At 34.5% G+C, this 13,827-nt stretch overlaps 1 protein-coding gene across 1 annotated transcript in view; it reads left to right on the forward strand.

Moving 5' to 3' along the window:
- Positions 1–6,692: 6,692 nt before the first annotated feature.
- Positions 6,693–13,827, forward strand: part of CDH19 (cadherin 19) — a 75,184-nt gene continuing 68,049 nt past the window's right edge. The window contains exon 1 of the mRNA XM_083857770.1: positions 6,693–6,842. The gene's annotated coding sequence lies outside the window, so the exon portion shown is untranslated. The remainder of the gene's footprint in view (positions 6,843–13,827) is intronic.

Raw genomic sequence — 13,827 nt, forward strand, 5'->3', positions numbered from 1 at the left:
CGCTACCCCAAGAGAAAGATTTTAGGACTTGCTGCAGTCTGAGGTTTGCAGTGGAAATTCCCCTTTCAACAGCTCTAGTTGGGTGGAGGCATTGGCCCACCACACAGGGCAGATGGTGCAGACCCAGTCACAGGTTCCTCTAGGTAAAAATGAAAGAAAACAAATTAGTGTAATTGTCATTATAATCATAGTTTAGGTTAAATTGCTGTGCCCAGAATGCAACTGTAAACTGAATTAAATTCTCATCTGTTAAGCATCTACCTCTAAACCTCAATGTAAAAAAAAAGAAAACATTTTTCTCTCTGAATTACAAAACAAATAAAAGGAGGAGAATCCTTAGAGAAAACAAACCAACCCCAAACCAAACAAAATGGGAGGTCGTATTGATGTTGAACAAAAAAAGGTTTTTTCATTTTTGCTGTCTGAAAAACTTTTTCTCAGGGTGTAATACAAAAGCCCAGTTTTCTCATTCTAAAAAAAATCAGAGAACTCAAAAAAATTGCTCTACACCTTTCCTCTATTCTCTAGAAATCAAAACAGGTAGCGGTTTAGGGTGGCACACTGAGCGTAGATTGAGAGCACCTTGTCTTATGTAATTTTTTTATCACCCATCAACAAGAATAAAATAATATTTGGCTTTTTTTTTTCATCTTCCTTGTGGCAAAAGTGGTGAGGGTTAGATCTTTAGCCAGTAGCTCATCTCAAAGGATTTTAACTTTACACAATTGCATTCTAAGCTATAATTTAAGCTTAGCTGATGGGATATGGGATGAAGTGTTGACATTATGGGATTCTTCAGATGAGAATCCTTCATTTTATTTTGTTCTATTTGATTTCATTCATTTTTTGGAACTGAAATGTCATGAGGATTAACTAAAACAAAACAAAACAAAACAAAACACATTGACATTTCTGAAATTCGAATATTTAATTTAGTTTTTCTGAACTAACAGTAACATGGTTACTTTTCTGTCACTGAAATTTGTGCATAATGTCTGTTCCATAAATGTTCCAGCCTTGTAGTCCCTATTCCAGGTCTTGTACTAATTTCTACATTTATTTTTAAATTGGGACATTATAATGCAGCAGGATACTGGGCTTGTCAGACAATTATATTTTTTCTTCATAAACTTACATTTGATATTTCTAATATTACTTTTTTACATGCTTAATTTTTTTTCTACGTGTAAATGGGTGTCCTAAGACTTATATTACTACTTACATAGAAGTAAAAAATCTCTAATGTTTGTAGGGGACTGAAAGTGTATGAGAGTAAACAAACAGAAAAAAGTATTTGCCTTGTTATTCTTCAACACATTTTGTTACTCACAGCTGAATTCTGACTTGCACTATATATGATCTGTATCTCATGACAGGCACTGTCTTCTCTGCAGGAGATGGGAGAATATGAATGAGTTACTTACAGATACCAACCCAGTTCAGGCTCTTAGGATCTGATCCTCAGCATGAGACCTCAGACTAAAGATAAAGATGACATCCTCTATTTCATTCAATTTATACTTAAACACTGTTTAATAGTAAGACAATAAGAGAACTCTATTCCTTCAGGGGATCTTCTTGAGGATTTACCTGCTCTGAATTTATTCTTATTTGGTTCTGTCTTGTGATGGGAATAGAAAGAGAGAGGAAAAAGACAATCAGGTGTCTGCATATTATTTTCCAAACACAGTGTAGTCTATCATAACGGTATTCACTGAGAAAAGAAAAGGAAAAGGTAAAGGAAAGTAAAAGAGAAAGGAAACATCTTTGGAAATGTCTGATTACTGTGAGATATTCAGATTCTTTTAATGAATGGTTATGCACCATTTCCACAGACTTCTCACACAAGCCACTAAGTACACACATAAGTAATTATCTTTTGTTGCAATTCATTAAACTTTTTTCCCTCTGGAAAAAAAAAGTCATTACACAGAAAGCAAAAAAAATACACAAGATTATCATTAAATACTATTTTAAAAGACACAAAATGATTTTCAAACAGATTCCAGATAATTCAGTGAAAAAGATTATTATTACTATTGTAGATTAATCCATGCATTTTTGTGTTTACAGTGATTCATGTGCAACTTCTATCTTCTCTTCCAGAAGCTGTGACTTGTAAGAGATTTTAGTGGGAATGAAATTCTAGTTTCAAAATTATTAAAGATGAAAAGAAGGGGGAAAAAACATATTAAAAAAACCCCAAATTCATTCAGCATTGTATATTTATTTTGTATAGTGACAAGAAACTGCTCAGGAGTGAAAGAAAATAGGCATTTCAGCCTATGAAGCCCTCCAGGCCTCACTTCCCTGCTCTGTTGTTTCCACTGGGCTCCTCTTGAAGCTATACCTTAAGTGGTTATAAGTTAGGGTAGCTTTAGGAAAAACTGCATATCAGAATCCTGATTAAAAAATCCATCTAGAAATGGCAAAGATCCCAAAAATAACAAAAAAAAACCCCAAAGCAAACAGCACAAATCCCACAAATTTACCATTGAGTCTCCAGAGGTACAGATATTATGAATGGCTTCACCGCTATTGTGAGCAATGAAACTCCTTGTATTTTCACAGCACCTCAACTTTCCAGAAGTGTCGTGCTGGCTATTTACCTACCCTGGAGTAATTCTGTTTAGCTTGATGAAAATTCCAAATGCAAATTCCAAACACAAGAGCCATGATTTGGACAGAGATAATATGGGAGAGTCATCCCCCTTGACATCATGTGTTCTGTCCCTCTTCCCCTTCACTGAAGGGAAGTTGTCCCTGAAGGCATCCCTGAGCATCCCTCTCCCCCTTCTCCCTTCCTTTCCTCCACTGAATAAATTCAACTTATTCTGATATCAGATCACTGAGTGAACCAAAGAGAGTAAAATCTTATGAGATCAGTCCAATTAGGTAAATGTCAAAGAGTGCCTCTCCTTAAATGAAAAATGACCCCTTTAAAAAAATTTTACAGTGCTCTTTGTTTTTTTTTAAACCGAAAAATTCTCTTGGGTTTTCCCACCTTTAATTTTTGTTCAGTTTCTGGAAAATGGAATATATTTTCTTTAAAGAAAAAAAAAAAAAAAAAAAGAAAATAAAAGAAAGTTAATTAAATCTACTGAATTCTTAAGACTGCCTCTTCAAGTCATTATAGCATGTACAGATATATCCATGAAATACGATTTATCACTCTATTTCAGGTTTAAATTTAAAATAATTTAATAAATATCATAATTGGCTGATCAGTAACCAAGTTTTCAATTATATAAGTATTTTAATTCCAAAATTATTATGCTCTTACCTCTAAGCAAACGCCTAATTTAAGCTCTAGGTTTTGGATGGATAAAATTCCTATTTTAAATTGCAATAAAGACAATGAAAGGAAATACTCTGACGCTGTTGTACACCACAACGACACAAGACTCCGACTTCAAAAGGTTGAGAATGACTCCTTTAATTTTGGGATGTGTCTCCCTTTAATACTATTATACACAGACCAATTTGATTAGTGAAACAAAGACAAATCTCTTCAGTCACATTGGTCAGACCAGAGGACATCAAGAAGAAGTCCCTCCTAGGGAGAGAATGTAAACATAGGTACAGTTACAAAAACACTTCTCTTATTTACAGAAAATTCCCTGGGAAAAGAATTTCAGAAAACCAAAACGTCTCAGGCACAAACCAGGGCTACAATACTCCAAACAGGTTAACTGTGTTTTTTAGTTCCCATTGTCTATATAACAAGTTAGTTAGTTAGTTAGTTAGTTGTAAAAATTCACTCAACTCTTCCAAGCCTCCTGAAAAGTTTTGCTCAGGTAATGAGTAGAGTTATTCTGCTGAACTCTCCCATATAGCTGAGGTCCTTCTCTGCAGGAAATATCATGGTCTGTGAGATCAGAAGAGAGTTAACAGGATAAAAGTTTTCCTTCATAGGTGGCAGTCCAAATTATTTCATCTTTATGTTGATATTGAAAAGCATGCTGATCATTAACAGGTGCCTACACAAAGAAGCAGAGACTGTTTATCACATGAGAACACTGTACTGGGAACAAGTATGTGTTTTCTTATTAGTTGAGAAAATTTTTCTCATAATTGTTGGAATTAGTCTTCATTTGATTTTTTTTTTTTTTTTTTTTTGTTTTTGTTTTTGTTTTTGTTTTTGTTTAGGTGTAGCCTATACCACTAGGTTTAGTTTTTTCCTTATAGCTGCATATTATCTTCATCTTGTCAAAAACCTGACCATTGCTCTGGCCAGTTCTCTTCATCAGTTCTTCAACAAGCATTTCCAAGAAACTTCTATTTTTCTTTGCTTCCTAGTGTTCATTTATGTTTGCTTCATATGGCACATCTTAGATTACATCCTGTGACAAGATCCAGAATTCTCAGCAAATGAGAATATTTTGTTTTCCACCTGTCAGCAATAGGTTTGGCCCTTTCTTACTTCTCCATCTTGTTAATTCTGCCTTAGTGAATGGAATCTCACCCCTTCCTCATTAGTAGAAAGTCAGTGAGAAGAATAGATCATAAAAAGCCCTTTTTTTCCAGGTGGTAAGTGGTAACATATCTCTGAATTCCAATTACAATTTCAGTTTCCACAGAGCTTAGGAGAGTATCTGTCTCCTCTTCACTTTTTCTGGTTTGCTCTACTTCAATCTGTACAGAGCTGATGTCAGACCATGAATAGACAGTAAGAAGTAACCATTCTCACCAAATATTTCTGTTTCTTAAAACAAGCAAACAAAAAAGCAAACAAAAAATGAAACATGATTAAATGTGTAGGAGATATGAAAATGTGATCTTAGTTCATCTTAATTCCCTTACTCAAATCTAATGTCAAGATTTAGACAAATCAAATTTTGTCCAGTGGAGGCAAAAATGCTTGAAGTAAGAGCAGCAGAATTAAATTTCTGTCAGCTTGTTGTTGATACATAATTTCACAAATAATTAAATAACATGTACTAGGAACAGACTATTGTCAAAGAACCTTAAGCTGTAACATTATAATGTTTGCTTTGATTTGAAAAAAAAATAACTGATCTACTTCTTAAAGCTAAAACTGTATATAAGTTGATAAACTGTATTCATTTCCAGCCTGATACAAAAATTATGTTATCTATACTAAAGTCGTTAGGATGAGATAATGCCCAAGAAGTTGTCAGGAGATCATCCTCAAGAATTCACAAGTGATTCTGAATAATCTTTTAAAAATCCAGCTGCTCAAATAATTTACACTGTACTTTCCTTTAGAGAACAGGTCTTTCTGCCTCTGTCAGGATGGACATGATGGGTGGACAGTTTTACTGTGTTACTTCAAGCCCATCCAATTCAAGTTTTAAGGTCTTTGGTATTGGCGGGAGGGGTTGTGTTTATTTGGTAGGAGTTAATTTGACCTTTACATCTAGATGCAAATACAGTAAACTGGGATTTAGTGTTATCCAAGGCTCCAGACTTCACACTTGCATCAATCAGAACTTTTCCTTTTGCAGACCATGGGCTCATCATGTTGTTTTATACCATTACCCATGTAAAGAGTCACATTTCCTCATTTGCCATCTCTTGTGTTCTGCCCAGGAAATTCCTGAATATCTGACTAAGGTCTGCATAGCTGGTGTAATTTATTAAAAAAAAAGGTACAATATATGTGACAGAAGCACAGACAAGAAGTTTTCCATTTCCACACAGAAACAGTTGTTAAATTTTCTGAGGCCGTACGATAAGAAGAGATAAGAAATGAGAACTTTTCTTGAGATGAGTGCCTTGGAGCTTTTTTGAGTTTTAGTTTCATCATCAACAGGACACATTATGTCTGAAAAAATGTCATGTTTGGGTTTTTTCCATTTAGGACTTCTCAGAAATCTTCTTGGCCAGGAGGCATAACTGATGCAGCACTAGGCTTCAAATTATCCCATCATAAACATCTTCTATAATAATTACTAGAGAGTTACTGCAACACACAGTTCTTGTTTCTTTCACCAAATATGCTCATTTATTTTATAAAGGCACAATGAATATTTGAATTATTGCTCAAAATTTCCTAAATTAACTTAAGATAAAAGTTGATGTTTATAAAAAATTATAACCTGTTGCATAATTTTTAACAATATTTTAGAGGTGTCTTGTGATGTTTTTTAAAATAAAACCCCAACATTAACTAGTAGATAAAATTCAATTTTCACAGAGAATTATAAGAAAAGACAGTTATTTAATGTCTCCTAAAATATGTAAGGAGATAAACCAATATCTTGGGCATGTGTTTTTTCTTTCTCAGCGTGAAGATTTTATGATTCTTGAAACTAAGTTATTTGGTGGAAAAAAAATGGCCAGAGGGCAAAACCCAGACTATAAAAACTCTCTTCTTTGACTAACTTTTGTGACTGCTCTAAATTGACCACTTTTTTCCCCTGACTAATCTCTAAACAGAGGCCATATCCCTTTCACTTGCAAAATGTTCTCACACAAAACAAATTACCTTCCCACCACCCTGGTTACTTGCCAGGGAGTACTTTATTTTTCCACTAGGAAGAAGAAAATCAGCTTGTATTTTGCTTGCTAGAGCCTTCTGCATTTTAATTCTGGACTCTGAATGAACATCAGAGAGGCTTTATGATGTTTCACACAAAAGTGCCTGTGTTCATAGTTTTACTCAGGGCACCCAAAATAGCACGCAGTAAGCAGTGTCATACTGTGAGTTTCCAAAAGTAAAAGCAGAACTGACTTATACTGGCAGGAAGCTGTAACTCCTAGAGTTTTCTGAGGATTTGTGAAGTAAAACAGAACTGCTTACTTCTCTGCATCCCACGCTTCATGCAACTTTTGCAATATCCATTCCTTTATGCCTAGAAGGCCCTGAAGTTACACAGGTAAGAGACCTCTTTTTTTTTTTTTTTTTTTTTTTTTTTTTTTTTTTTTTTTTTTTTTTTTTTTTTAAGTTTATATACATCCAGTGCAAAAGCCACAAAAGGCAGAGACAAACCCAGAAGCCACTCAAAACCCCAAGAAAGAGAATCTGCTTTGTTGTTTTGCCAGAGTCCACCATCTAACTACTTCTGTGATAGTCCAAATTTTTAAATTGGATTTAGCAGAGGAAATACTCACTATGCTTGTTTTGTGTTCAACTTGCACATTAAAGTTTTCATGCTATCAAACCATTTTTTGCAAGACCTCAGCTCGGACAGAATGCTTGTGATTGTTTCAGCTGCACTTATGCAAGTGATTGTCATGAATGTGTGCTTAAAATTTCTGAGGGTGACATCAACAGTGAAAATTTTCTTGTTTTAATGGAACAGTAGGAAACACTCCCTGTCTTGTTACTCTTCACTCTACTGTAACAGAAATATCTTATTTTTTCTATTTTCATTCACATTTCTGTTCCCATTTCTCTTTATAATCCCCCAACTAGTAAGTGCATGCAAAATCTTTCAGACCACAGAAAATGTGTGCTTCTACTCTTGTCAGATCTCGAGTGTAAAACAGCATTTTCTTAATAAATGAGTTTTCCAAAGAACAGTATATTTCACACACTAGGAAAATATTTGCATTGTATATTTCTTTTGTAACTCTTCTATTAGGAGGTACAGCTACAATTTATTTTTAATGCTCAGACTCTTCAAATAGACTGTAGCCAAAAAACATCCAGTAGAATATAGCCCAGACATATTTAATAGTTGATGATTCGTTATTAAAATACTGAGTGTCTGTCAGCTTATTCATTTCTGCAAATTATTTTGTTATGAAACTGTTGGGAATTACACAGCTTTTGGACTATAACATTATTTTTAATAGACTGTTACTTAGGATCAGTTGTGGTTGCGAAAGCACTCCAGATAAACTACTTTTATTTTATGGATAAACTTGCAGTAAGATGCAAAAATTGATCTGTGGACTCAGTTTTTGGAGTTATAAAGATACATTTCAATGTTCAGCATTTTTCTGTTGGAAATGTTGAACCAAGCACTTACATAAAATGAATATAGGACTGTGACTGGAGTTCAGACTTTCTTCATTTTTACAGAATAAAAAATGTATCAGTGAAAGAGCTAGACAATGGAAATCTATTCTTGGAATTATTTTTAGGTAGTGGAGAGAGGATGAAAGAGAGCCTTGCTCACAAAATACTCTAAGCAAAGTAGTTTAAAATTAAAGAACAAAGTTACGAATCTACTATGGAAAGCTGCATATTTAGAAGTAAAATGTAACTACTTTTACCTGTAAGGTAAAGTGCAAGGTGATTTATGAAATTATAATGCACACTTTACATTCAAAATGGAAAAATGTATAGTACGTTAAAAATGAAGTCTATATACTTCTTTCATGTGTCAGAATGTTTTACAATTACCGATATGAGGTAATTTTCAGACAATATAAGCACAATTTGATATTGAAATAAGAAAACAATTCATTATATGCTATACAGACATATTTTAATGATGTCTGTGGTTTGTTGCTTGTTGCTTTTTATCGTTGCTCTTTGGTTTATTTGCTTTGATATTTTATAATTCTTTTGGGGGAAATTTTGATTGAGTAGTCTATGCATCATGTTTTCTAAACATATACTTGGAATCTTCTTGTTGAGTTTCATCAGAAAGATTGGGCTATTTCTTAAATGAGTTTAATTTATAAGGTAATTGTGCCAACAGATCTAACAACCCAATAGATAATAGTGAATTAAAACATTACATCCTTCCTAGGTGAAAACCATTATTTACCTTTTACTTTGTAAGTCACAGAAAGTTTTGATTTCTACCACAGGCAGTAGAGATAGGTTCCACCACAGTCTCTTAACATTTTTCTATTTCAATTGTGCTCCTAACCCTGTTGATGCTAAAGGGAGTGAAGTGTAACAACGTTTTTCTTATCTGTCCTTCAAATTTCCTTTATCCAATGACATATTTGTTCCTGAAAATGGATGTATCAAAGGGACAGATAGTGTCTATGGTGGTCTCAGCTATCCTGGTTATCCTGGATCCATTGCAGACCCTGCTAAGCAGACAAGGTACACCCCCAGGAGAGGGGAAGCTGATGTGAATCAAGAGCACATGGGACAGATCAGGGGACATAAGTCTGCTTTGGGTACCCACATCAAGGTCTCCTCTCCACATATGCATTGCCTGTAGCACAAAAGAAATTGCAGTTGCTGCTGCTAACAAGGTGTAACTGTTAACAATATTTGCAAAGGAACATTTCTCCCAGGCTTTCTACTAGGGACACAAACATAGTGAAGACCTTGCAAACAGAAGGTGGTATTAAATTAGAATCTTTCAGTCTCAGGCCACTGACCTAATGTTAAAGCAAACTTCTTTTGAGACAACACAATTAAGTAAAAAGGAATATTTAATTACCATAAAAGTAGGGGGAAAAAAAAGAAAGTAAAACTTCAGTAAAAAACTTTGTATCTGCAAATACAGTACTAGAATTAAAAATACGATACCTGAAAATTGCTAAGACTATCTTGAGAGAGAACTCTAACATGCATACTCTAATACAATGTTAAATTGTGGTGGGAAAAGTCTTTTTTGTGTTGGCACTGTGTATTTATTTTTCATAACTAGTGAACAACAGTTGTTGCAACCTTAAAATTGTTAACTAAGGATTAGAAGAAGCGTAATATGTCATCCATTATTTTACTTTTTTACACATAATTTTGACACCTTGGAAGACAAAATAAATCCTTGTAGAGTAAGTTATAAAATATAAGTAACAAAAGAATAACTGAATTGTGTGACAGATCTTTTTGACAGTGTTAATTTAAACAGAAAATTAAAGTTCTTGAAGTTTTATTTTGCTTTAAAAACTTCTGTTTAAGACTGGGTTTACAAGCATACTAAACAATAATAGGCATAACTATTATATTAACAAATATTTCAAATGCTCTGTGCTCATTGTCATGCAGCATAAAGAAGGTTTGAGGCTTTTCATTGTTAGCATTTGAGTGGTGTAGTCAGAATGATGAGTTTTCTTTAACTACCAAGATTACAAAAATTAAAAGGGATTTAAAGAGACAATGCTAGTCAAAGCAAAAAAAGACACTGTGGTTACACACTTCTTTCCTTGTAGAGAACCTTTTCAGAATGGTGAATAGGATATCTAGAGTATGTGGGGAATATCAACCTTCTGTGATTCATAAGTTTAGGCAAGATAATGCAATCTGTCAAAACTTCTTAGAAAACAAAAAAAGAGGATCAAGAAGCTTTGTAAAGAAAGCTATATTTAACATCTCTTTAACAATTTTAAATTGTTAAATGAGAGATATACATCCCAAACAGAATTTATCAGGAGATGGAACAAAAATCTATACCTGATCTTGGTTTGCAAAGAGATTGTGGTTCACTGGATGCAGTCCCAAGTGAACAGAGCTCACTCCCTAGAATTTGTGCCCACTCCATGGGTAAAAGTAAACACGGGACCCAAAACGGATATGACTCCTTGTCAAAGGAGTCGCATTACTCTGTGATTTCTGGAGGATCTGAAACACTCTGAAAATTTAAAGAAATCTGCCAAGAAACTTCATAAACAAAAACATAACACAGCAGCTTGTAAGAATTTATATAATCCAAAATACTCTAAATATTTTCTGCGTATTTTTAGACATTTACTAATGTCTAAATAGTAGCCATACAACACACATGCTGTGACACAAACTCATGCTCTGAGTTACATGTTGGCATCAGCCCATACATGCAAACTGGTAGGGAAGCCTTGATGCACTGTTGTACTTTTGAGGAGATGGAATCAAGCAAAAGTTAGGAGCAGTCCTAACCTTGCTTGCCCTTTCGCCCTTTTATCCATGACCTTTAAAGCAATGTGAAATGAGATTTTTTTTTTCTCTAAAGTGAATTCCTTCTCTCTTTCATACTTTGAGTGAAAAACATCAAAAGAGTTCATTGTCCAAGGGTCCACGAGCCATAAAAATTTGTCACGCTCAAGACATCCTTTCCAAGCACTTCAGCATCCCATGGATCCTGCAGAAAAAATCAGGAATAGAAAATAAAGTTGTATGTGCCAACACAATGCAAACTATAAACCTTCCATCTTTGCTAACAAATTAGAAAACAGTGCTCCTTTTCAATTACTGCCCAGTACAACTTTGAACGGCTGATTTCTCACTCTCCCTAGGAGATGCAGATAGTTGTTGGAGAACATTAAGGGCATTGCTGATTCTGTTTTTATGTATCACTGTGATGTATATTGACTAGGCCAAAATTTACCCTTAACAGTAATTCCCAGCAGTAGAAGAGCAAGAATGATTTATGTTACTTTATATCTCATGAGATACTCCTGGAAAATAAAAAGATGTTTCCAGACAAATTAAGATGACAACTAGTCTTACAGAACAAAAATGTGGTAAGTGTATTGGTTTTCCCCTAACATCAAATTTAACATATAAATTGAATTGGTTTCAAATGCCAGGTCATTAGATAGCTGGCATACATGGCTATTTTCATAAAAGACTGACCCAGAAAATGTATAAATAGCATTTGGAAATGTCATAGAGAGATAAACTGTGATGATTGCTGGCTTTTCATATACACTCTTTTAAGGGTGTGCAAATGTTACAAAATTAGACCCATTTTCTGGTGCCTCACGTGTAATTTTCTTCTTCTCAATTCTTTATCTCAGCTATTTTCTTAAGCAATCATATTATATAAAACTTTCTTTCCACTTAAAGATAACAGGAAAACAGAGCCTAGACTCAAAGACTGTCACAGCCTAAGGCCAATTTGACAGTGTGCAGAATAAATGGTCTCAGTTATCTGAGCATTTTAATCAGAGCTATATGAAATTTTATGGTGACACTACCCCTCTGTCCTGCAGCCTGTGGCAGTGGCAGTGACACTGCCCTCTGGGAAGAAGCTCAGGCAGGTCAACAGAGCAGTCTCCACCACATGGTGCACAGCATTGGATGGGTCTCTCTGGTTCCCTCTTGGAGTCCTCTCACATACACAGAGTTTCTCCTCTCACATACTGTGGGGTCCCTCCCCCACATAACACTCTGAGCAACTCCTACCCCATTAAATACTGGTTCCATGGGTGGATATCCAACAGGGATCCCCCATTCAAACACTCAGCACTCTGCACCATGACTGTGCCTGTGACTGGGCTTTTCAGAGCTTTTCTCCTCTGCTGGCAGCTCCTCCTGCAGAGCAGCACCACAAACTGCTCACAATGGGAGCCCGAGGCATCCTCTGGTGACAATCTAACACTGGATCATGAAGCACCCTCATTTGATGGGCAGAGCTAGTTAGTTCCACCACCATCACCTGAAGGACTCAGACATGTAACTGAGTGCTCTTAGCAACCCAGCACTAACAAAAACCCCTCAAGCTTCTATTACATCAAATCCTTAAAGACCAAACCTAATAACTAATTAACCTTACCCCCCCAAATAATTAAATATTAAAAATATGTTATTTTCAGTAGACAATATTATTTCCCCTGAAATAAAATTATTCTCTCAGGAGAGAATAAAATTTAAAGCAATAACTTACTCTGAAATGCAGCGTCTACAAGCAGGGTATTGTTGCATGTATGAAACATTCAAAGAAACTCGGAAATATAAATTTATATTCACATTTGCCATCTATCTACGCAAACTTCAAAAGTAAATAATTCAGAGATGTGAATAACTGTTGTCATAAATCATGGATTTTTGCTTTTTCCTCCATTGGGTTTTTGTAGCGTAATTTCCCTGTTTATTCCTTTTTCCTTTTTTTTTTTTTTTTTCCTGATAGATAGCCTCTTCAGAATAATAGCTGATTTCCAAGTGGAGAAATACTGTTTAAGTCTGAGCTACTACAATCTGATTCAGCCCATTTTATTTCAAATGGAAACTAGACAGCACAGCAAAAACTGTTGCATCATAAAAGTGATGGAGTGTATTCCTGAGTATTACTAATCATAAATGTCAAAGGGAGTAAAAAATACACTATTTCAATAGGATATCTGAAGATGAACTCTCTTGGAACAATTTCGGTGGCCTTCCACTGGCAAAAACTTTAGATTTCTAGGAATTCATAATTGTTGCCTGTAGGCTTTCTTTTTTTATGTCTGGGTATTTCAAAGTTATGTCCAATGTACCCAAACCTGGGAAGTGAGGTGATCCTATGGGCTGATATAGCAGAACCTATTGGAGAATGAATTCATGTTAGTGAAAGATTTACCTGTGATGCATGAAAAATGAGATAATTTTAATGTACGTGTGACAAAATCACTATAAATGAGGTAATAAAATTTCATTTTTGTTTTGATGTTTTCTCATATCCAAAAGCCATATTTTTGGTGGGTTTTTTTTGTTTTGTTTTGTTTTGTTTTGTTTTTGTTTGTTTGTTTGGTTGGTTTTTTTTCTACATGATATGGTGGTTAGGATTCATATCTTAGTATGATACTATAATGCTATCACATTATGATCATATTGACCATAAATCAGAGTAATCATATGGAGAAAGAACATTCTGGACATCAGCTTCATTTAGCAGTGATTGAAATATGGGAGAAAAAAATTTCTGAAGTTTTTTGGTTTGTATTTTTTAAATACACTGGAAAAAAGAAGAAATGCCAATTACTTTCGATAACATTATTCCTTTTGTGCAATCTAAAAAACAATTGTTTAAAGAAGTGGCATATATTATGATTCAAAGTTGTTTGTACCAAGAAGATAAAGAACACATTTTTTAATGAATTTTAAATATTATTTTAAACTAGTTAATGTATTAAATATCTTTGTTTTGGTCTAATTTCCTTTACTGGAATCATCTTTTGCTACCCAAAATGAAAGCATTTCTAATAGAGGAACACATGACCTGCCTGTAGATATCTTTAAGTAACTTATTACCTTAGGTTAATTGCCAA

This window comes from Zosterops lateralis (genome assembly GCF_965231275.1).
Source record: "Zosterops lateralis genome assembly, chromosome: 1".
NCBI classification, from domain to species: Eukaryota; Metazoa; Chordata; class Aves; order Passeriformes; family Zosteropidae; genus Zosterops; species Zosterops lateralis.